The sequence below is a fragment of the Carassius auratus genome, chromosome 24 (genome assembly GCF_003368295.1).
Source record: "Carassius auratus strain Wakin chromosome 24, ASM336829v1, whole genome shotgun sequence".
In the NCBI taxonomy this organism is placed as follows: Eukaryota; Metazoa; Chordata; class Actinopteri; order Cypriniformes; family Cyprinidae; genus Carassius; species Carassius auratus.
This window is the reverse complement of record NC_039266.1, coordinates 23,101,652-23,125,001: the sequence shown is the minus strand read 5'-3', so window position 1 is coordinate 23,125,001 and position 23,350 is coordinate 23,101,652. Positions and strand designations below refer to the sequence as shown.

General features: G+C 40.9%; 2 pseudogenes; both read right to left on the bottom strand.

Annotated features, from left to right (window-relative positions):
* The window catches only part of LOC113042671 (receptor-type tyrosine-protein phosphatase mu-like), a 673,064-nt pseudogene that overhangs the window by 49,791 nt on the left and 599,923 nt on the right, over positions 1-23,350 (bottom strand).
* LOC113042695 (NEDD4-like E3 ubiquitin-protein ligase WWP1) lies at positions 626-23,213 on the bottom strand (annotated as a pseudogene).

Sequence of the window (23,350 nt, the reverse complement as noted above, 5' to 3'; positions counted from 1 at the left end):
GGTAAGATGTTTATTAGGGTGAATTAAATAACCACACTAAATAGGTCACATTCACTACTGAATGAATAAAACTTTTTAACGCTCATATCTACAGTAAGCGATGTGTATGTTGGTGATTTATCATTCGCTATTTTAGACGCTCTTTCAGTGTCTGCCATTATCTGTGAGTCAACAGATACGACAGAGACCCTGGACTGACAGATCAAAGATCATTCGTGAAGCTTCAGCATGTGGCTAATCGGTTTATTGTATAGTAATGAGGATTTATCAAGCTCATTTAAACTAATCAACACACGTGCACACCTGGAAACTCTGAATTCTCTCAGAATCGTCCATCCACCTACAAGACACTGAACCTTAAAACTATGTAACATGATTTTTCTTCTTTCTTTACATGAATCTGATGTTTTGAAAGCAATTCAAATAACAAAAATTGATTTAACAAAACTGACTATATTTTGTGCTCTCTGCAAATGAAATAAATCCAAACAAAAATGTATCTTTATGATGTGCTCAAGAGTTCTGTGCTGAGATGCAATTAAAGAAACTATAAAAAACACACACAAAAACAGGAATCTACCACTAAGTCTTTGTCAGTGTTTGAAGAACACGAGAGACAGCCAAGTTTGTTAGAACTCATATATTTTAATATGAAAAATTCATGGACAGTTTTCCTCCTCTGACAGACAAAGGCCACAGAAATAGTGAAGTGCTTCAAGCACAACTGACGTTCTGAGCATCTGCAGAAACTCTGGAGGAACCAATACTGATGGACAACAGCAATACTGTCCGAACCAGTCGTGATGAATGATATGAGACAGAGTCAATCATCTCTCAGTCTGCAGGCAGCCATGCAAGCGCTTAACTATCACAACTTGATGTCCAACGACACAAAGAAAACCCCAGGGCACCTGATCAAACTCTACAATCATTCTGTAAAAGCTCTATAAAACTAGAGCTGGAAGTTTGGAGCTCTACTATAAAATCATCTCTAATGTTTTTGTTTGTTTATTTTTTTTAAACCCACCAAATGAATAAAGCGTTGTTGTGTATATATATATATATATATATATATATCAGTATTGAAAAGATCAGAAAAGCTCAAACGCTTGCATATTCATGGGGAATCATGTTATGAAGATCGCTAAATGATGTCTTAAGATAAAGATTTGGTTTAAAATGAAAAAATAGCTTATTTACATTGGTAATCATCTGTGCAAGTTTCATGGTTTTGTTTTACTTGGCCGTAAAGAGAAGAGACATTTCATTACTCTTGACCGAATCCTTCCGTCTCCTCAATCGCAAAGAGCAGCTTCTCCTTCAGCTGTTCGTAGCTTTTGTAGGGGGGCAGATCCAGCCGGTTAAAGCTGAAACACAGAACGGAGTGAGACGTGAACGTAAACTGCTTGTGACGTCTGTCTTCATCCTGAAAACTCACCAGGTTGTGACTCCGGGGCAGCCAGGTCTCTTTGCCCACCTTCTCAATGCAGAACTTCTGCGGTCCGTTGCTTCCTGGAGGATGAAGAATCAGAAGAGAAGAATCAAATACGTCTGTGTCACACGGGTGATGGAGATAAACCGCTGAACACTCACCCATGAGTTCAGCGAAGCCCCCCAGAGGAAGTCTGCAGGTGCCCGTCACAAACTGCATCAGACGCAGACGCACCTCGTTATCCACCTCCTTCACCAACTGCACACACACACACACACACACACACAACAGATTCAGACCTCACTCTTCAATGGGCCAAAACCAGCTTCCCCTTCCAGTTCAGTATGCTTCGAAGTATTGTGAAAATCACTAAAACCCAAACAGAGATCACTTCAACATAACATATATATAAAACAAACAGGTAAAATGATTCAGGTTTAATTCGCATCTACTTTAAAGATAAAGGAGTATAAAAGACAAGTCTGTTTTCATCCGATGTGTTGAGAGACTGCAGTTGGGCCAAAAATATTAGCATGAAATTAATTTACCATTGACAGGGTTAGGTAATGTTAACATGTCTGTTAGACCTTGAGAATCAAAATGAAGATAAAATATTAAAATATCCTTAATGCTCAGCCCGTGTGACTCTTCCATATAAATCCAATTGGACAAAATTTCTAAATGCATATAATGCATACAATGCTTCAAAAGGAAAAAAAAAAGTGAGAAAAAAAATATATATTGAAGTGTATATATATATATATATATATATATATATTAGGGGTGTAACGATACGCGTATTCGTATTGAACCGTTCGGTACGACGCTTTCGGTTCGGTACGCGGTACGCATTATGTATACCGAACGGTTCGTTGGAGTAATTAATTATATTTGAAAAAAAAAAAAAAGAGAGAGAAAGAAATATAATGATATGCGTTCAACAAGGTAGCCCAATAACCCAAACAACGTAACAGGCAACGCCCCTGACACTCCCGAAGAAGAAAAAAACACCATCTTATATGTTTATGTTAGGCTACTCAGCAGGCGCTCGCTCACTCAGTACACGCTGAAGGCTCGTTGCAAAATAGCCAATGCGTTTAACAGACTAGAAATGAGAAGATCCCCCAATAACCAACAGGTCTGGTGTTTGGGTGCACTTTGGATTCCCTTTAAGCTATAATGGTGATGGCAAGAGAGTGGTGGATAAAAAAACAACGGTATGTCGCATCTGCAACATGACAGGGTACACCAGCGGGATTACAAAAAAAAAAAAAAAAAAAACCAGCGGGAATATCTGGGATATATGCGTCAGTACTATCTGGGAAAAGACGAAAAAAAGGAGAAACATGCACGCAGCAAACTATCCCTGCAGCATTTAGACACTATAGCTTACAGGGAATCCAACCCAAACACCAGACCTGTTGGTTATTTTAGGATCTTATATTTCTGGTCTGTTAAATGCATTAGACATTTTGCAACGAGCCTTCAGCGCGTGCTGAGTGAGCGAGCGCCTTAGGGGCCGTTCACATATCGTGCCTAAAAACGCGTGGAAAACGCTAAGCGCGTCTTTCTCCTCCTTTCCAAAGCGCTCGGGCAGAAGCGCTCATGAGGCGTCTGTCTTTGCTAAGCAACAATGACGTGCTCTCTCCATGAGACGCGGAAATTTCAGCGAAGGATAAATGGATTTGCAGCTCTAAAAATCGCTTGCAGTAGCTCTGCTACTGAATTTATTTCAAAATTGCAATCCATATACAACTATGATCAGCTGTTCCTTCATCTTGGCTGAGCTCTCAACGTTGTTACGGGAAAGGATGAAGCTGATTGGTTGGTTCTTGTCACATGACCCGCGGTGCGCTTGCGGCATTCTGAAAAGTTGAGATGTTTTTACATTTTGCTGTATCTAAAACGTATCGAACCGAACCGAACCGTGACATCAGTGTATCGTATCGAACCGAACCGTGAATTTTGTGAACCGTTACACCCCTAATATATATATATATATATATATATATAAAATTAGAATATCATCAAAAAGTTGATTTATTTATTAAAGTGAAACTTGTATATTATATTAACTGATTACACACAGACTGATATATTTCAAATGTTTACTTATTTTAAGTTTGATGATAACTGACAACTAAGGAAAATCCCAAATTCAGTATTTCATACATATATTTATATACACACATACACACACACCTAAAAATCAGGCCAAGAAAGCAATTAAAAAAGCTGTGGCGCTTTCCTACGAGACCTTAAGAAAGACATAAGTTATGTCAGAGGCGTCTCACACCTGCCAGAACCAGATGATCTGTTTGCTGTTGCGTGTGTAGTGACGATAGACTGTGTTCCTCTGCCAGTCCTGCAGATCCACCTCCTGCATGCCACACAACATCACCTGCAAACACAAAAGCGTCCATCATCGAGAGCTTCAGATGGGTCAGATGGTCATATAAACTGCAAACGCACCTCCAGCTCCTTCTCATCAAAGTACTGCAGCCACTGCAGTGGCACCACCTCGTTAAACCCATCCAGGAACGCTTTGGTCTGACTCTCAACGCCACGAGAAAACCTCCACTCAGCCATTAGCCTGCGGGACAAGAGACAGGAACACTCACACTAAGTGCGCATTCACAGCGGGATAAAGAGCAGCGCTGAAGCCTATTTTTGCTGCACTCATGTTCAAATAAAGTGATGGGACACTTTCGATAGAAAAAATAAACATTTAACACAAAATTAAATAAAAATATAACACAAAAAATTGCTAAAAATAAACAGAATAAGTAGCCTATGTCTAGAATGTTTAACAAGAATTGGAGTGTACCAAAAAAATAAAAAAGATTCAAAAACGTATATAAGATTTGCCCATTTAAACGCTGTAGTTACGCTGCACTTAGGCTGTAGTTTAGTTAGTTAGTTATTTAGTTTTGTGCAAACTTCATATAGCCAAAACTGTAAATTCTAAGTATGGTAGAACCATCACTTCTACCACACAAGACTGCTTTTTAAGTTATCTTCCTGATGTATCCGGATTCCTTAGCATATCCAAAACAACTTGATGATGTAACAGAAACTATGGACTCTCTCTTTTCTAGCACTTTAACTACATTTGCTCCTTTACGCTTAAGGAAGGTTAAGGAAAACAGTGACACCATGGTATAATGAGCATACTCCCACCCTAAAGAGAGCAGCCCGAAAAATGGAGCGCAGCTGGAGGAAAGTAAAACTAGAGGTATTTCGTATTGCTTGGCGGGAAAGTAACCTATCCTACAAAAAAGCTTTAAAAACTACTAGATCCGCGTACTTTTCTTCTCTTTTAGAAGAAAACAAACATAATCCCAGGTATTTATTCAATACAGTGGCTAAATTAACGAAAAATAAAGCCTCAGCAAGTGTTGACATTTCCCAACACCACAGCAGTAATGACTTTATGAACTACTTCTAAAATCGATACTATTAGAGATAAAATTGCAACCATTCAGCCGTCAGCTACAGTATCACATCAGACAGTGCACTATAGACCCCCTGAGGAACAGTTCCACTCATTCTCTACTATAGGAGAGGAAGAATTGTATAAACTTGTTAAATCATCTAAACCAACAACATGTATGTTAGACCCTATACCATCTAAGCTTCTAAAAGAGGTGCTTCCAGAAGCCATAGATCCTCTTCTGAATATTATTAATTCCTCATTGTCATTAGGATATGTCCCCAAAACCTTCAAACTGGCTGTTATTAAGCCTCTCATCAATAAACCACAACTTGACCCCAAAGAACTAGTTAATTATAGACCAATCTCGAATCTCCCTTTTCTGTCCAAGATACTAGAAAAGGTGGTATCCTCACAATTATATTCCTTCTTAGAGAAAAATGATATATGTGAGGATTTCCAATCAGGATTTAGACCGTATCATGGGGAAGGGGAAGTCGTGGCCTAATGGTTAGAGGGTTGGACTCCCAATCGAAGGGTTGTGGGTTCTAGTCTCGGGCCGGACGGGATTGTGGGTGGGGGTAGTGCATGTACAGTTCTCTCTCCACCTTCAATACCACGACTTAGGTGCCCTTGAGCAAGGCATCGAACCCCCAACTGCTCCCCGGGCGCCGCAGCATAAATGGCTGCCCACTGCTCCGGGTGTGTGCTCACAGTGTGTGTGTGTGTTCACTGCTCTGTGTGTGTGCATTTCGGATGGGTTAAATGCAGAGCACAAATTCTGAGTATGGGTCACCATACTTGGCTGAATGTCACTTCACTTCACTTCATAGTACTGAGACTGCTCTCCTTAGAGTTACAAATGATCTGCTCTTATCATCTGATCGTGGGTGTATCTCTCTATTAGTTTTATTGGATCTTAGTGCTGCGTTTGACACAACATTCTTTTGCATAGACTTGAACACTTTGTTGGCATCAGTGGAAGTGCATTAGCATGGCTTTTAAATCGTACTTATATGACCGACATCAATTCGTAGAAGTGAATGAAGATGTTTCATATCAATCACAAGTGCAGTATGGAGTACATCAAGGCTCAGTACCTGGGCCGCTACTCTTCACACTTTATATGTTACCCTTGGGAGATATCATCAGGAAACATGGTGTTAGCTTTCACTGTTATGCTGATGATACTCAGCTCTATATTTCTTCGTGGCCCAGTGAAACACTAATTTGAAAAACTAATGGAATGCATAGTCGCTATAAAAAATTGTATGACGAGTAATTTCTTACTGCTAAGGTGTTAATTATAGGACCTAAAAACTCAGCTTGTAATAACCTAGAACACTGTCTAAGACTTGATGGCTGCTCTGTCAATTCTTCGTCATCAGTTATGAACCTAGGTGTGCTATTTGATCGCAATCTTTCCTTAGAAAGCCACGTTTCTAGCATTTGTAAAACTGCTAAAAAAAAAATTTCCATCTCAAAAATATATCTAAATTACGGCCTATGCTCTCAATGTCAAATGCAGAAATGTTAATCCATGCATTTATGACTTCAAGGTTAGATTATTGTAATGCTTTATTGGGTGGTTGTTCTGCACGCTTAGTAAACAAACTACAGCTAGTCCAAAATGCAGCAGCAAGAGTTCTTACTAGAACCAGGAAGTATGACCATATTAGCCCGGTCCTGTCCACACTGCACTGGCTCCCTATCAAACATCGTATAGATTTTAAAATATTGCTTATTACTTATAAAGCCCTGAATGGTTTAGCACCTCAGTATTTGAATGAGCTCCTTTTACATTATAATCCTCTACGTCCGCTACGTTCTCAAAACTCAGGCAATTTGATAATACCGAGAATATCAAAATCAACTGCGGGAGGCAGATCCTTTTCCTATTTGGCGCCTAAACTCTGGAATAACCTACCTAACATTGTTCGGGAGGCAGACACACTCTTGCAGTTTAAATCTAGATTAAAGACCCATCTCTTTAACCTGGCATACACATAACATACTAATATGCTTTTAATATCCAAATCCGTTAAAGGATTTTTAGGCTGCATTAATTAGGTAAACCGGAACCGGAAACACTTCAAATAACACCGTACTTTCTACATCATTAGAAGAATGGCATCTACGCTAATATTAGTCTGTTTCTCTCTTGTTCCGAGATCACCGTAGCCACCAGATCCAGTCTGTGTCCAGATCAGAGGGTCACTGCAGTCACCCGGATCCAGTACGTATCCAGACCAGATGGTGGATCAGCACCTAGAAAGGACCTCTACTGCCCTGAAAGACAGCGGAGACCAGGACAACTAGAGCCCAGATACAGATCCCCTGTAAAGACCTTGTCTCAGAGGAGCACCAGGACAAGACCACAGGAAACAGATGATTCTTCTGCACAATCTGACTTTGCTGCAGTCTGGAATTGAACTACTGGTTTCGTCTGGTCAGAGGAGAACTGAGCCTGGTTTCTCCCAAGGTTTTTTTCTCCATTCTGTCACCGATGGCTTGCTTAGTTGGGGATTGCAAATAAATGCACAGACACTATTTAACTGAACAGAGATGACATCACTGAATTCAATGATGAACTGCCTTTAACTGTCACTTTGCATTATTGACACACTGTTTTCCTAATGAATGTTGTTCAGTTGCTTTGACGCAATGTATTTTGTTTAAAGCGCTATATAAATAAAGGTGACTTGACTTGCCTAGTTACGCTGCAGTTATGTTGCAGGTACGCTGCAATTAACCTGTAGTTACTCTGCACTTAGTCTGTAGTTACATGCTGAAGTGAAGTTGAAGTTACGCTGCATTTATGCAAAAGTAACTCTGTAGTTATGCTGAAGTTACCCTGAAGTCACGCTGTTGTTATGCTGCAGTTAGGTTTCAGTTATGCTGAAGTGTCACTGTAGTGATGTTGGAGTTACGATGCAGTGACGCTGACGTGAAGCTCATAGTTGCAGTGTGAAACGGGCATAAAAGAAGCAGCTACAGCTCTTACCCAATATACTCCTCTTTATTCTCCTCTGTCACCAGGACATCAGCTCCATCTTCTTTCAGGTCGTGGGATGTGATTTTGCCCAGGATTTCCATGTCCACTGAAAAGTACATCTCCAGGTCACACTCCTCGATGTTGTTGTCTCTGCGAAAGAATCACATGAGCGACTATCAGTCTTCTGTAGAAACAATTACTGTGACCTCAGACCTCATCATTCCAGGTCAGGATGGTTTTATTATAACGAGACATACACACCTGATCCAGATAAGAGAGTTATAGAACTCAGGATCTATTGACTCCAGATCCTTCAAGATCAGTTTCTTATTGAGCATGCGCTTGTAGAAGGGCAACGAGAAGCCGGTGTCGATGAACTTCCCGTGGAAGAGAGCCTTAAAACACAGAAATGAGCGACAGGTCAACAGACTTCATCTTCACTGATGCTTGTGAGTGTGTGTGTGTGTGTGTGTGTGTGTGTGTGTGTGTGTTACCATGGCGATGAAACGTCCGATGAAGCAGAAGTAGGTCAGGTGGTCAGGGTTGATGGTGGACGCAGGGTTGATCTGCAGACAGTAGTTGCTCTTGCCAGCGTATTCAAACAGACAGTACATGGGGTTCAGCACCTCGTGAGACAGGAGGAAGAACCATTCCCTGCACACACACACACACACACACACACACAAACACTAGACAGAATCACTGCAGTGTCTCTCATATGGGATGTGAAAAGAGACAAAACCACTGACCAAAATGATCATCTGCCTCTAATGTAAACAGAGAATCATTGTCAGTCTCTCTTTATTTTTGCATTGAAATATAAAAAAGTGAATAAAAAAAACTACTTTAAAATTATAAAAAATAAAAATAAAAATTTAATTAATGTTAATACAATATGGTTAATATAACACAACATTTATTTTTGCCCTATGGCTCCTGATTCAAGTATGATTTTTTACATTTTGTATTCAGGAAGTCTTATAAAGAACTAAACTCAGTAGATCCTGAGATGATCCGGTGTCCTGACACTTTATCCTACTCCTCAGATTTTCCTACCAGGGTATACTGCACATGAGCACATTAATGTTGCGTCCTTATTCTCATGATGAACAACAAAATTTAATGTATCTGCATTATGTAAGGGTAGGTCTAGATTTGAGAAAAAACACAATATAATAGGTAGGAAAAGGGTTAGGCTTCTAGCTACAACCGCAAATATAATACATAATTACTGTATGTAAATTACAGTAAGGGTAGGTTTAGGGTTCGGGTAGGTGTAGATGTTAATAATCAATAACTTTAAAGTAGTAGGGTGTGTGTGTGTGTGTGTGTATATCATATCAGGACACAACTCTGTATAATGTCATGGGTATGACACAGGTATTACAAGGAGAGGGAGACTTATGAGGACATAACCCATGTCCCCATTTTTCAAAACACTTATAAATCATACAGAATGAGTTTTTTTGAGAAAGTAAAAATGCACAAAGTTTCCTGTGAGGGTTAGGGTTAGGTGTAGGGTTGGTGAAGGGCCATAGAATATACAGTTTCTACAGAATAAAAACCATTACGCCTATGGGATGAACACACTTTACACAGAAACAAACATGTGTGTGTGTGAGTGTGTGTGTGTGTGTGGCGGTGCTGATTTGATTCTCTGTGTGTGTTAAGGATGGGACGATACACTTAAACTCACGATACAATGCACCTCGATATGCCAGGGTCACGATATGATACGTCACGATACGATATCAAAAAAGAAAAAAAAAAGAAGAAAATATTACTGTATAATAACAACTTATTTATTTTTGTTTCAGCTGCACACAGGGAAACACAAGGCCTAACTGGCCAAACACAAACAAGAACACTCCCTTAGTGCTGCTCTAATCCTAGGTTAAGTTATCTCAGGACTGGTTCTTCTTCAAAAAAACTAACATATCAACATGTTCTGGTGTAATCTCTGCTCTGCTCCCTGTGCTGCCTCAACCACGACCCTGGCCTGCTCTGATGTCGAAGCACTGGCCCTAGTGGTTCTTTCATCTATGTCACTGGTCTGAAAAAAAATAAAATCAAACTAGCTCAAACATTTCTGTCTTTCAATCCTTCACTCCCTCCCTCTCTCACAGACACACGCACACAGAGACTCTCTCTCTCTTTTTTTCCCAAAAATAAATAAATAAAAATGAACAGTGGGAGCCAGCAGCCTGTCATGGAGAAAAAGAAATCTCTGAATGCTCCACGTGAAACTTTGGTGTTTCACCCTTTTTCTATCGTGTTTAATGATTTTGATTAATGTGCACAAGGGAGAGAGAGCAAGAAGCGCTCGTGTTGTTTGAAGACTGTGAGTGCGCGCGCAGCCGGGGCTCTCTCTCGCAGAGTTACCGGTCCGAGATGTCGAGTAGAATGACGCTTTTCATGTTGGCGATGGTCTGTGTGTCATTTTCCGTCCTCAATTTCGACCTCATTTGACTCCATGGTCTTGACGTGACGACGTACCGCACCGTTCCCCGGATATAATCTTTTTTTTTTCATTTAGTTTTTTTACCCTGCTTGATCAACAGATGGTACTGCCATCCTGCCACCATAGACTGTATGTCTGCCCCATATACATACACACACATATAATACACTAAATTATTTATATACTATGCAAATCATGCAGCAGTGCCATCTATCTTTATTTCGCGATCCATTTTTTTCGATCTCGATGCGTTTCGTCACGTTTTGTATCGCAATATTTTGTCAAACGATATTTCGTCCCATCCCTAGTGTGTGTCGTACCGAGCGAGGCCTCCGTAGTCCAGTCCCTCCTCTCCTTTGAAGATAATGTACAGACGTCTCCTCAGGTCATACGGTTTAAAGTTCATGATCTGCAGTAATGAGGAAAACAGAACCAGTAAATGAGACGTTCACAAACAGACTGAGCTTTTGCGGTGTGTGTCTCAGACCTGCTGGAACGAGTCTTCAAACAGCGTCTGTCGGGACACGGTGAACTTCACATGGCTGGCCAGAGCGTTGGACTGCAGACACACAGACAACGCTTTTGAAACAAACACACACAGGGTTTCACACGTGTTGAAGAGCTGAGAGAGCGTTACCTGACACAAATAGCGGAAATGCGCAAGTTTCCATCGAAAGCTTCGCTCGTACGCGATCTGTGGACCTTTAGTGCTGTGCAAAACACACACATTCATTAGAGAAACACAATGCCAATACATTTCCACCAATTTATTTGATATGTCAAAAAGCACAATAAAATGTGCATTAAAAAGGTGGAGCTTTTTTTTTATATATTGTTGAATACATGGAACAAACATTCTGTGAATAAACTCCTGGATGCACGACAAAAAAACTTTTGATTTTGATCAGATGCTGTAACTGGAAAACTGGACTGAGCAGAGGAACAATCTCATCACAGAGAAAGGTACTGGGTTCGGTTTAGTCATTCTGAAATGCCCAAGTCAAAATCTGTCATCAAAATGATTCAGTATAATCAACTCCCAAAACGGTCTTGCACGATTGTGTTCACAAACATCAGAACGCAAAATCACATGACAGAGTTTAATTCATTAATTGTGGTGGGAAAAAAATTAAAGGCTTCCCTGAGCAGAAACTCTTTATTAATTTCTTACTAATATGCCATCACAGTTTCCCAGGAGGGGACGATATGTTTATTTCACATGGGATAGAAAGAGTGTTTTATATAGAGGTCGACTGATGTATCAGTTCTGCTGATTAATCGGCATCAATAGTTGATTGCTGGAACAGTTATTATTCAGTTATCGGCAAAAATCATTGCCGATAGTTTTCCTGGTTGGGTCCGTTGCTGGAGCGTCTGAGAAGGCTCTGTGTTCATCATAAAGTTTGAGAGCGGCCTCTAGTGGCTGAACCACTGACAGCAGAAGAGTGTTTGTTCAGACACATGATGCTGAACAGAGCCAGAAACTTCAGACAGAAAATCCTGCCACGCCTCACAGCATCATTCACATAATTCTCCATTAAATTACATTATATTCACCTGAATTGTTGTTAATGTACATAATGAATTATATATTGAGCATTTCCATGTAAACGTGTTTCTGCAGCTCTAATAAAGACTGTATGCTTAATTAATAAGAGCTATAATACTGTTCGCTCTTTCGGTTTGCTCCGTTTTTAAAACACTAATTTTCAAACTTCTCTTTGCCTCATTGTTCACTCCAAGTAAACCTGTCTCCGTTTGGTGAATAAACAAACTGTTTTAGTTGAATGCGACGCGTCCGGAGTGTGTGATACTGGTTAGTTCTCCTAAACTCAGCGCTGCTCTTTTATTTTGATTACATCATCATTAAGTGTTCAAGGATAGAGCAGTTAAAGTGTGAGAGTACACATTGTGCTGGTATAATTGTAGGGCCCTATGATTTCTGTGACGTGAAAACTAAGTAATAAAAACAGAATTTAGAGTTTAATGCAAAATGTCACAGAATTTGTCAAATGTTAAATAAATTAATAAAAAGTAGGTCATTACACTTAAATCAAATCACTATATGGACTAGTATCTATTAACTATTAAGCCGCGAAAGTCGATTTAATGTCGAATGTACATATCCTACTACTAAAATGAAACAAACATTATTTTTGAGGAATAATCACACAATATTTCTTCCATGTTTTAGTTTTAATATAAAAAATCCCATTTGTTTGCTTAATTTCTATAAGAAAAAGTTGTTTTATACATTCAAATAATTAAACATGCTAAAACAAAATTTGGTTACCATAAAATGTAAACTTTTTATTGTAACTAACTGCAAAAAAATAAAACATTTAATGGGACCTAAACATGTAATTTTTGTTAAACTTTTATTAAATTGATGGGAAAATGTATAAGTTTCATGGTTTTAATTAATTCGACTTGCTGTTTGATTAATAAACTTGGAAAAATATATGTAAAAAAAAAATACAGAAAAATTAAAAAATAAATATCAGAATTTAGGAAAAAATAAAACTGATTTCATAGGGCTCTATTAGAGTGTGGTAATTACAACATTTACTATTATTATTATTACTTAATTATTACATAATTATTTATACTACAAGTATGGTTCAGTACTGTTTTTTTTTTTTATAAAGCACTATTTTAGTTTTTGTTCTGTAGCCATTTTAAGAATGATCGTTACTAAAATTCTAAACTAATTCTGGTGCTCCCTCATGACGCACCTGTCAGCTGATGGAGGCAGAACTTATAGCGATCGCCTTTTGCACATTTTTTTTATATATGTGTTTGTGTTTTATGTTGAATGTGAATGTATCTGCAAGATAACCATCTGTTTGAGTGCAAATCAGCCCAAATCAGCTCGCTATTACTGTATGATCACAGCTATCAATGTGAATGCCATCTATATAAATACTGTGTGATTATTGACTTTATTGGCATTTATAGGATTACCATCTCTATAACTGGCCATCAGCACATCAGCACATGACTATATGACCGTGCCTCATTTCTAGCAATCTCAGGATGTTCTGTAATTGACATACAAAGTTAAATCTTTTTTATTTTTCTTATTTATTTTTCTTATTCTATTTTTTCTAGTGCTCAAATAAATCACTTACATGATGTCTAAGTTCTGTCTATTGTTTTATATTTGGAAAAAATATGCAGGGGTATGTTTAATGACTAAAATACTTTGTAGAACCCTTCAATACAGTTGGTAAATATGTTTTTTATATTTGGGGGGTGAGGGGGTCTAGACAAAATGTTTGCAGGAATCAAATTTTTCATGGCATCTTCTTCAGACTTGAAATAGAAACCCATTGCTTTTCTAGATTGCTCCAGGACTCATTTCATGTATTTTTATATCAAATAAGAAAAACATTCAGTGTGGCACTTCAGTATCTATAACTAATATTTTTGAGCATTGTCAAATCTGGTTGATAAAAAGCCCAAAGGGTCTTCTTTCCAAAGACACCTAAATTATGTGTATAACACACTGAAGTAATGAACTGTTACAATTTAAATTAGGAAGGGCACTTTCAGCTGTGAGTCTGGATAACAGCGTAATCGGTATCGGACAGTGTGGTCCAACTATCGGTAGCAGCAATATCCACTATCGGTCGACCTCTATATGCTAATGTTTTACGGCATATTCACAACTTTAAATGGAAACATAATTACTGTGAGACTGAAGGACTCACACGGCAGATTTGCCCGTCCGAGGGTCACTGAAGGTCGTGGTGCGTGTGTTATGATCCACAAAGTAGCGCACTCCCTCCCTGGTGTAACGAATCTCCCAGCCCTCGGGGAGCGGGTCCTCGTTCTGCAGCCTGATTCACACACACACACACACACACACGCGTGAGGAGAGGGAGATCTGAAGGTCACAGAGGTCACGAGGAGCTTCACTCACCCTTGTGTTCGTGGATCTTCCCACTGCGTCGTCTTTGTGCTGTGATTGACGAAGTAGACGCGATCGTTGGTGTCGACACGGCGCTCTGAGAACATGAACACAGCACACTCACAGTCTCACACACACACACACACACACGTGTGACCCAGCGGAGCGCTAACTTACCCCAGCCGGGGGGCAGCGGCCCCAGAGGATCGTTCTCAGCAGACATCATGGAGGCCTGGAGACAGAGACAGAGCGTGAGCAGACGAGCATCAGTGTGTGAACGACTGAATCCCCATCACAGACTGCTGAATGTACCGAGTACAGGTATCTCTGGTTGAACTGGTGCATGGCTCCCTGCAGCTGACTGCGCTGGGACTGCCACTGCTCAAAGTTCCTCACAGACTCCATCGTCGGCCGCTGCCACGTGGTGGTGCGCGTGTTATGATCCACGTAATAAATCCTGCTGCGGTTATCCACCCTCCGCTCCCAGCTACAGTCAGAGCGAGAGAAGGTGATCAACAACAGACAAGAACTCGGTTACCGTTACACACACATCTGTACTAACATCTAACACTATATCTCCACTATACTCTCCAAACTTGTGTCCTGAACACTCCTCCATCAGTCCCAGACAAACTCACATCACGAGCGTGTCAGAAATAAACATGTTGGTCCACTGATCTGTAATAATCTACTGGGAAACCCTGGGACCCACTAATGCTCTGATTTCAGTCACACACATGAACATATGTCCTACAAATGTCAAAATGCTCATTCTGGAATCTGAACACAGAATTAGGGCTTTTTTCCCCAAAGATTAAAAGGGCTTTAATTTAATTCACTATGTAGAGTTATTCACTGTGATCATGTAATTACATTGATTTAAATAATGTTTTTATTAGTTTGGAAAATAAACATTTGACCAGTGTTTTCATTAACAGCATGTTTTTCTCCTGTAATAATGAGCATTCCAGTCATAATCAGGATCAGCGGGTCGAGCTGCTCAATCAGACAGAAAATGTGAAAAAAAGTGTATGTATCTATAATAAAACGTGCCCCACACGGCTCCGGGGGTGAATAAAGGCCCCCTGTAGTGAAGACATGTGTTTTTGTAAGATAAATATCTGGGGTGAACTAACCCTTTAAACAGGAGAATAGTGTGTCAGTGCAGAAGGACGATAGTAAACACTCAATGTTCAGTTAAAGGCAGTTCATCATTGAATTCAGTGATGTCATCATCCGCTCAGGTCAGTTTGAATAGTGTCTGTGCAATCAAGTCAATGATATAACTGACACCAGAGAGTGTGTGTGTGTGAGTGTGAGAGAGAGAGAGAGAGAGAGAGAGAGAGAGAGAGAGAGAGTGAGTGAGTGTGTGTTTCGTATCATAAAAGTAGATGCGAGTGCGTTTAACCGCGGCTGTGAGCTTCAAGACAAACTCAAGACGCACATGAAAGTCTGTCAGTACGCTAGTTTCGTGCATCTAATACGTACTGCATCCCAAACAGCAGAAATGAAAGCATATCTAAAGTTAAAGACTAAAATAACAGCAAATGGAAGCAAATGCACACGTGTCACAGCGCATATTCAGTGCAATGAAGTCCCCGCTTTTGTCTCTAACGAACACACGTGCCATATGCAGGGAAAAGCAAAACTCCGAATTAAAAATACAGAGCATTTTTAATACTTGCATGACAAGCGCATATGCAAATGACATCATAGGCTATAATCGGTTATGGTCTATTACTGCACCGATGCAGAATCGTCCATGTCCGCATCGCAATGCATCGATTAATTTCTACACCCCTAGTGTGTGTGCGTATATGTGTGAGAGAGAGAGTGTGTGTGTGTGCGCAGTCCGGTGTCTCACCCCATCGGTAAGGGCTGAGGTCGTTCCCAGGTTGTTGTTCTTGTGTTGTGATCGACGTAGTATGTTCTGCCATGAGGATCCTTCCTCTGCTCCCACCTAAGAAAACACAAACTCACTCAGATGTATGCGTGAGTGTGTGTGTTTGTGTGTGTGTGTGTGAGAGAGCGAGAGAGAGAGAGTGTGTGTGTGTGTGTGTGTGTGTGTGTGAGAGAGCGAGAGAGAGAGAGTGTGTGTGTGTGTGTGTGTGTGTGTGTGAGAGAGAGAGAGAGAGAGAGAGTGTGTGTGTGTGTGTGTGTGTGTGTGTGAGAGAGAGAGAAAGAGATAGAGAGAGAGTGTGCGTGTGTGTGTGTGTGAGAGAGAGAGAGAGAGAGAGAGAGAGAGAGAGAGAGAGAGAGAGAGAGAGTGTGTGTGTGTGTGTGTGTGTGTGTGTGTGTGTGTGTGTGTGTGTGTGTGAGAGAGAGAGAGCCTGACCCCGGTGGCAGTGGCTTTGGTCCGGCTGGAGGCGGCTGCTGTGGTGGTTTTCCTCCGTCAGGTGCAGACGGGCTGGAGCTGGTTAGGGTGGGGTTAGGGATGGAGCTGGAGGCAGCAGGGGTCTGTGTGGTGGCTGCTGCAGATGAGGAAGAGGAGGGTGCTGGTGATGAGGAAGCAGCAGGACAGGAAGTACTGCAGGAAACATCAGCAGCAGCAGCAGCAGCAGTATCCTCATTATCCCCCGATGACGACATCTCACAATCCTCTCCGTTAACTGACAGAGACAGACAGACTCATCCTGCATGTGTGCTACACATCAGATCAGAACTAACACTCCCACACAATCTGAGGAACATTTATCAGCAAAATCATACAGATGGGTTGCTAAAGTCATCCATCTGGTTTATTTTTAAACATTATTTATCTCACTCCCTATCTGACCTCTACATCCCTGAAAGACAGCGGAGACCAGGACAACTAGAGCCCAGATACAGATCCCCTGTAAAGACCTTGTCTCAGAGGAGCACCAGGACAAGACCACAGGAAACAGATGATTCTTCTGCACAATCTGACTTTGCTGCAGCCTGGAACTGAACTGCCTTTAACTGTCATTTAACATTACTGACACACTGTTTTCCTAATGAATGTTGTTCAGTTGCTTTGACGCAATGTATTTTGTTTAAAGCGCTATATAAATAAAGGTGACTTGACTTGACTCACCAGCGGTGCTGATCGTGTCGCTGTCGGCAGGCTGCAGAGGGGGCGTGGCCTTTGGACTGGGAGTTTGGTGTGAAGGGGAGGAGTCTCTGTCTCCGTTGAGGAGGAGGGAGGGGCCTAGCTCACTGTTGACTTCATTCTCCAGTCCGTCTAAGCCATTCACAGATCTGCAAAATCATGTTAGTAACTATGCATAATTAAGCCAACCATATATTTAATTCCCTAAAGATATAAACACTTGCCACCCGGGAACCAGAAAACACCTCAGACTCACCTGGTCTGAGTCCTTGCAGAACTCTCGTCAGAATCATGAAAAGCATCTCCATTCTGATGGACTTCTGGTGACAGACAGACAGACAGACAGAGGTCACAGACAGCTGGAGTGCTGGAGGTCAGAGGTCAGATTAGGGTTAGGGGCATGCGGGTGCTCTTACTGCTGGCAGTGGTTGGATTTCCATTGTGCATGTGCTGTGGGTCGAACGAGAGTCCGTCCAGGAAGACTGTGAGTTCACCGGTGGACACGACTCCGTTCTTACCGTCCACAGAGAGTGTCAAAACCTCGCACACATTCTCAACTGAAAACAACAACACACAACACTCACCATCTCTGCTGTTAATGCCAACTGGTGCTCTTCCTGTTGGACAGCACAAACCGTCACCATCTGTTCAATTATGAGTAAACTTGCAGACAGACATACGCTTGCCATCATGTTTCCGGAGTGTCCTGCAAACGTCCAGCGAGGCTTTTCCCAGCAGCACGTCAGCCTTCAGCGTGTGATGACTCCAGACTCTGAAATCCAGCTGCGAGTGAGGCGTTACACTCCTGCGGCGACACACAGATTCAGAGGTGCATCACAGTACTAAACGAAACAGCTAGGCACGGTAATCCACTTTCTTATTTTGTCTCTTCTCTTTTGCACCGGTAACAAAACTGCAAAAGTTTCAGCCAATATAAGCCTGATTGTGTTTCTGACTATCAGAGTAAACAGCTGCAGCAGTGACATCAAAACGGTCAGCTAGCGGCCCTCATCAGTCCTACTTTTTAATGAAACTGTTTTAAAGTTATGACCAGCCTTAGTCATTAGCTGACTAACTCGTAAGACTAGTCTAAGCAGTTTATGCCATTGGCCCTGGATACATCTGTGTCGGAGCGGACGTTCATAAGAGCGACTCACAGCGTCAGACGTTCGTCCCATTTGGGGCTGGATGAACTGTGGGATTTGGTGGTTTTCTTGCTCTCTCCCTCTGATGTCACTTCCACATAGATGGCCGTCCCAAACCAGTTCTTCTTCCTCTTGAGTTTGGCACATGAAACTGACACATAAACATGACACACAGTCAGCATCTGAAGAAAGCATGTCACTTCCTGTTCCTGTTGTGTAGTCTTACCGACGGCGTGCAGCTGAGAGCGTTCGCTGTTGTTACTGCTACAGTCACTTCTGGAGGAGCCCGAGGCCATGACCTCAAACACACAGAAAATGAACGGACAGCTATGGTAATTGGGATTAGTTCATTAACCACAGCTTCCCAGTACGACCGCTAACAGCTACATGACACCTCCAATGATTCTGGATTTCTAGATGAATGCAGCAAAGATTAATGTCTCCACAGACTGAAGAACGGTTAGTAAAGATGAGTGAGCTGGAGATGCAGAATCAGAAAGATTATTTTATCCGTGTTATTCACAAGTGTAGATATAAATATAATGTTATAATCAATGCTTTTCACCATTACTTAATCTCGGCAGCTGTAATAGTACAAATGTAGTAAAAGTCTCAAAAGACACATGAAGTATTTAAATCAGAGCGATAAAGTCAGAGTAGAAAACAGAAAATTGTACCTCAGGAAACATTATGAAATAAAATACTGCAGTTATTACCCCTGTTAAAGAATTGACATCTAACTAACCCATCAGGACCTCGTCAAAGTAAAAAACTGGTGAGATCTGATCAACTCACAAGGGATGTGCGTGAGACGCCTGTGCTTCTTCAACCGTCACTGTGCGCCATGATTCACTGCAACACAAGAGAGTCACATCAGCACAATCCTGAAGACCTTTCCTGCGTCCTGAAGAAAACACGGACATGTAAAGTCATCTTTTAGCTCAAGGTGCATGCCTTAATGCTCAAATAAACACGAAAATGTGTCAAAATGCTGCGCTTGGTGATTATTCTGGTATACATTCCTCGGTCATGTAATAAATGAACATAAAGAGTTGAGAATGAAAATACGTGCGTTACGGTAATTTGAATCCGTGTGGCTCTTAAAGTGACAGTGGGCTATTTTCCTGCTGCAACTGTGTGTTTGTTAATCAAACAACAAAAGACTAATTTATAAATCACACACTGCTCTTGAGTGGAGGACTTCTGTAGCTTTAAGAAACAAAAAAAAGTTTAATTCTTACAGTGAAGACTGCTGTTTATTTTAAATTTGATTATTAATTTCTGTAGTATGCTGTAAACTGCTTGAGACTTGCATAAAATAAACATTAAAAAACAGTTTGTTGCATTTGTCCTTTGCTTTTTTTATTACTGACAGTTTAATTATTTTCAGTAATTTTGTGGACTTTTTGTTTGTTTAAAAATTCCGCTAGTCTCTACAATATAGATGTCACAGCAACCTTATTTACAGAAAATACATATTTGGTATGCATCACTTTCTTTAAATAAATCACTCATAAATAGTTTTGGTCATATGGCCCCCTCATAATCATGTTAAATAATCAGGATTACAATATTGACCAAAATAATCGTGATTATGATTTTTGTAATAATCTAGCAGCACTAATCATGGTTGTATCTCTCCATTAGTGATATTGAATCTTAGTGCTGTGTTTGACAATATTGACCACAACTCTTGAATAGACTAGAACAGTGGTTCCCACACAACCAAACATATATGTTTGTGCGGCCCACTGCAAAATAAATAACTGACCACGCTATTGTTGGGTTAATAACTTAGTACTCAGAAGCTAGATTGTTACTGTCTTTATTGAATGAACTGGCAATGAACAGAAAATAACTTGGGCTGGTACCGCTGAGCAAAAACGAGAAAACCAGATCCAGGCAGAGCTCGGCAGCGGTAGACCGTCAGCGGAGCACGCAGTCAGGAGGGAACATGTTTACAGCCATTTATGCATGTTTGAATTTGTTGTTCTGTAGCATATGCAGCAAAAATATCTAAGATAAATTGGCAGTTTATTCTTAAACCAATCAGTGAGCTCGAATAGTGGAAGCATAGTTACAATTTAATATTTATTTATTGTCATTTAATTATATATATGAAATGATGTTATTATGTTATGACTTAGACATTTTTATATATATTAACAATATTATTATTTCTTTTAATAGTAATTGGCAGCCCACCTGCAATACCATCGTGACCATGCCACGGACCAAAGGTTGAAAACCACTGGACTAAAAAACTTTTGTTGGCATCAGTGGAAGTGCATTAGCATGGTTTAAATTGTACTTATATGACCGCCATCAGTTCGTAGCAGCGAATGAAGACGTATCATATCGATCACAAGTGCAGTATGGAGTACCTCAAGGCTCAGTACTAGGGCCGCTACTCTTCACGCTTTATATGTTACCCTTGGGAGATATCATCAGGAAACATGGTGTTAGCTTTCACTGTTATGCTGATGATACGCAGCTCTATATTTCCTCGCAGCCCGGTGAAACACACCAATTTGAAAAATGGAATGCATAGTCGATAAAAAAAACTGGATGACGAGTAATTTTTTACTGCTAAATTCTGAAAAAACAGAGGTGTTAATTATAGGACCTAAAAACAAGACTTGATGGTTGCTCTGTCAATTCTTCGTCATCAGTTAGGAACCTAGGTGTGCTACTTGATCGCAATCTTTCCTTAGAAAGCCACGTTTCTAGCATTTGTAAAACTGCATTTTTCCATCTCAAAAATATATCTAAATTACGGCCTATGCTCTCAATATCAAATGCAGAAATGTTAATCCATGCATTTATGACCTCAAGGTTAGATTATTACTAGAACCAGGAAGTATGACCATATTAGCCCGGTCCTGTCATCGCTGCACTGAAAGACAGCGGAGACCAGGACAACTAGAGCCCAGATACAGATCCCCTGTAAAGACCTTGTCTCAGAGGAGCACCAGGACAAGACCACAGGAAACAGATGATTCTTCTGCACAATCTGACTTTGCTGCAGCCTGGAATTGAACTACTGGTTTCGTCTGGTCAGAGGAGAACTGACCCCAACTGAGCCTGGTTTCTCCCAAAGTTTTTTTCTCCATTCTGTCACCGATGGAGTTTCGGTTCCTTGCCGCTGTCGCCTCTGGCTTGCTTAGTTGGGGTCACTTCATCTACAGTGATATCATTGACTTGATTGCAAATAAATGCACAGACACTATTTAACTGAACAGAGATGACATCACTGAATTCAATGATGAACTGCCTTTAACTATCATTTTGCATTATTGACACACTGTTTTCCTAATGAATGTTGTTCAGTTGCTTTGAATCAATCTTTTTTTGTACAAAACGCTATATAAAGATGACTTGACAGACAGATTAAGGAAAGATGGACAGGTGAGGGATGGATAGACAGACAGACAAATGAAGGACCGATGAACAGATGAGGGACAAACAGACAGATTAACGACAGATTAACGACAGACAAACAGAGGGACAGACAGACAGACAGATGAAGGACAAATAGACAAATAGTACAGACAGACAGAATGAACAGAACCGATGCTCATCTTCTGGTCACATTTGCTACAACATGAAAAACAAAATCTGCCAGCAAAACGGACTCATCTCTGAGTTTCTCCTCCTGGACACTCGGTGGAGGAGAAGCGTTTCTATTGAAGGCTGAGGTTTGTTGAACTGTGATGTTTGGCAGTGAGATGTGTTTTATTCGTTCATATAACGTCTGCAGGGCTGATGGGAGAAACAGCTCCAACATCTTTGAACAACACACGTGTTTGTGTGATTGGCCAGGACTAGCCAGTAGTGTCCACTACAGAGTGAACACACTGCATTAACTAGTTCAGTTTAGTCAAGTCCCTTTTACTAATATACAATAAACTTAAGTCTGATCCAGGGCAGAGTTTCAGTAAAGCAGCTCTACAATGAACTACAACAGAATAGTGTCATTATTCAGATCAGTGTTTGTTTGGTTTCATAGATATTATGCAAATGAAGCTGTGTATAAACCGAATGAGAGGAAACACACCTGTGATCAGCCTGATATTAATAGGTTATAATCGCTTTCTGTCTGCAGTAATGTTCATATGTTATGGTCTGTGTGGAGCTGATGTTTGGGTACACAGCTGATAGGTTTGTTTATCCGTGTCTTTGCGGCCTGTTACCGGCTCCATCGCTCATTACTCCGCTGACAGTCGCACAAATCACCGGGACTGAGTTTTAGACTAGTTAATTGTTCTTCACTCGGTGAATCCGATTCTGTTTTGCAATTCAGTGACTAAACCGTGATATTCCGTAGTTTAATCGCATACTCATGCTAACAGGCTAGCACATTAGCCTCACAGCTAACGCCGCTCTGACGCGATCAAACAAGTTAACGGCGATTGCTAACAAACACACACTGCTGTGACTCTCACACTGTCCTGTAACACACGTCTCTCACACACACTCGGGTTAGCGTTTGTCAGTTATTAAGTTTAATCTGGATCAGGCCTGCAGTCACAAAGCCATTTTCACCTGCAGGGCGACCGCGAAACTCAGCAGTGACAGTAACAAACCTTAACCTGGTTAACTAAGTTCAACTAATCAGACAAACAGTTTAACTCACCAGACGCTGCAGCGGGACTGCGACTCAAACCGAGCTGAACTGAGAACACGCCTCCTACTGACTCTGACACACACACACACACACACACACACACACACACACACACACACACACACACACAGAGAGACTCTGACACACAGTCTGACTGAAGGACACACACACACACACGCACACACACACACACACACACACACACACACACAGACACAGACACAGACACACACACACACACAGAGAGAGAGAGAGAGAGAGAGAGAGGGACTTT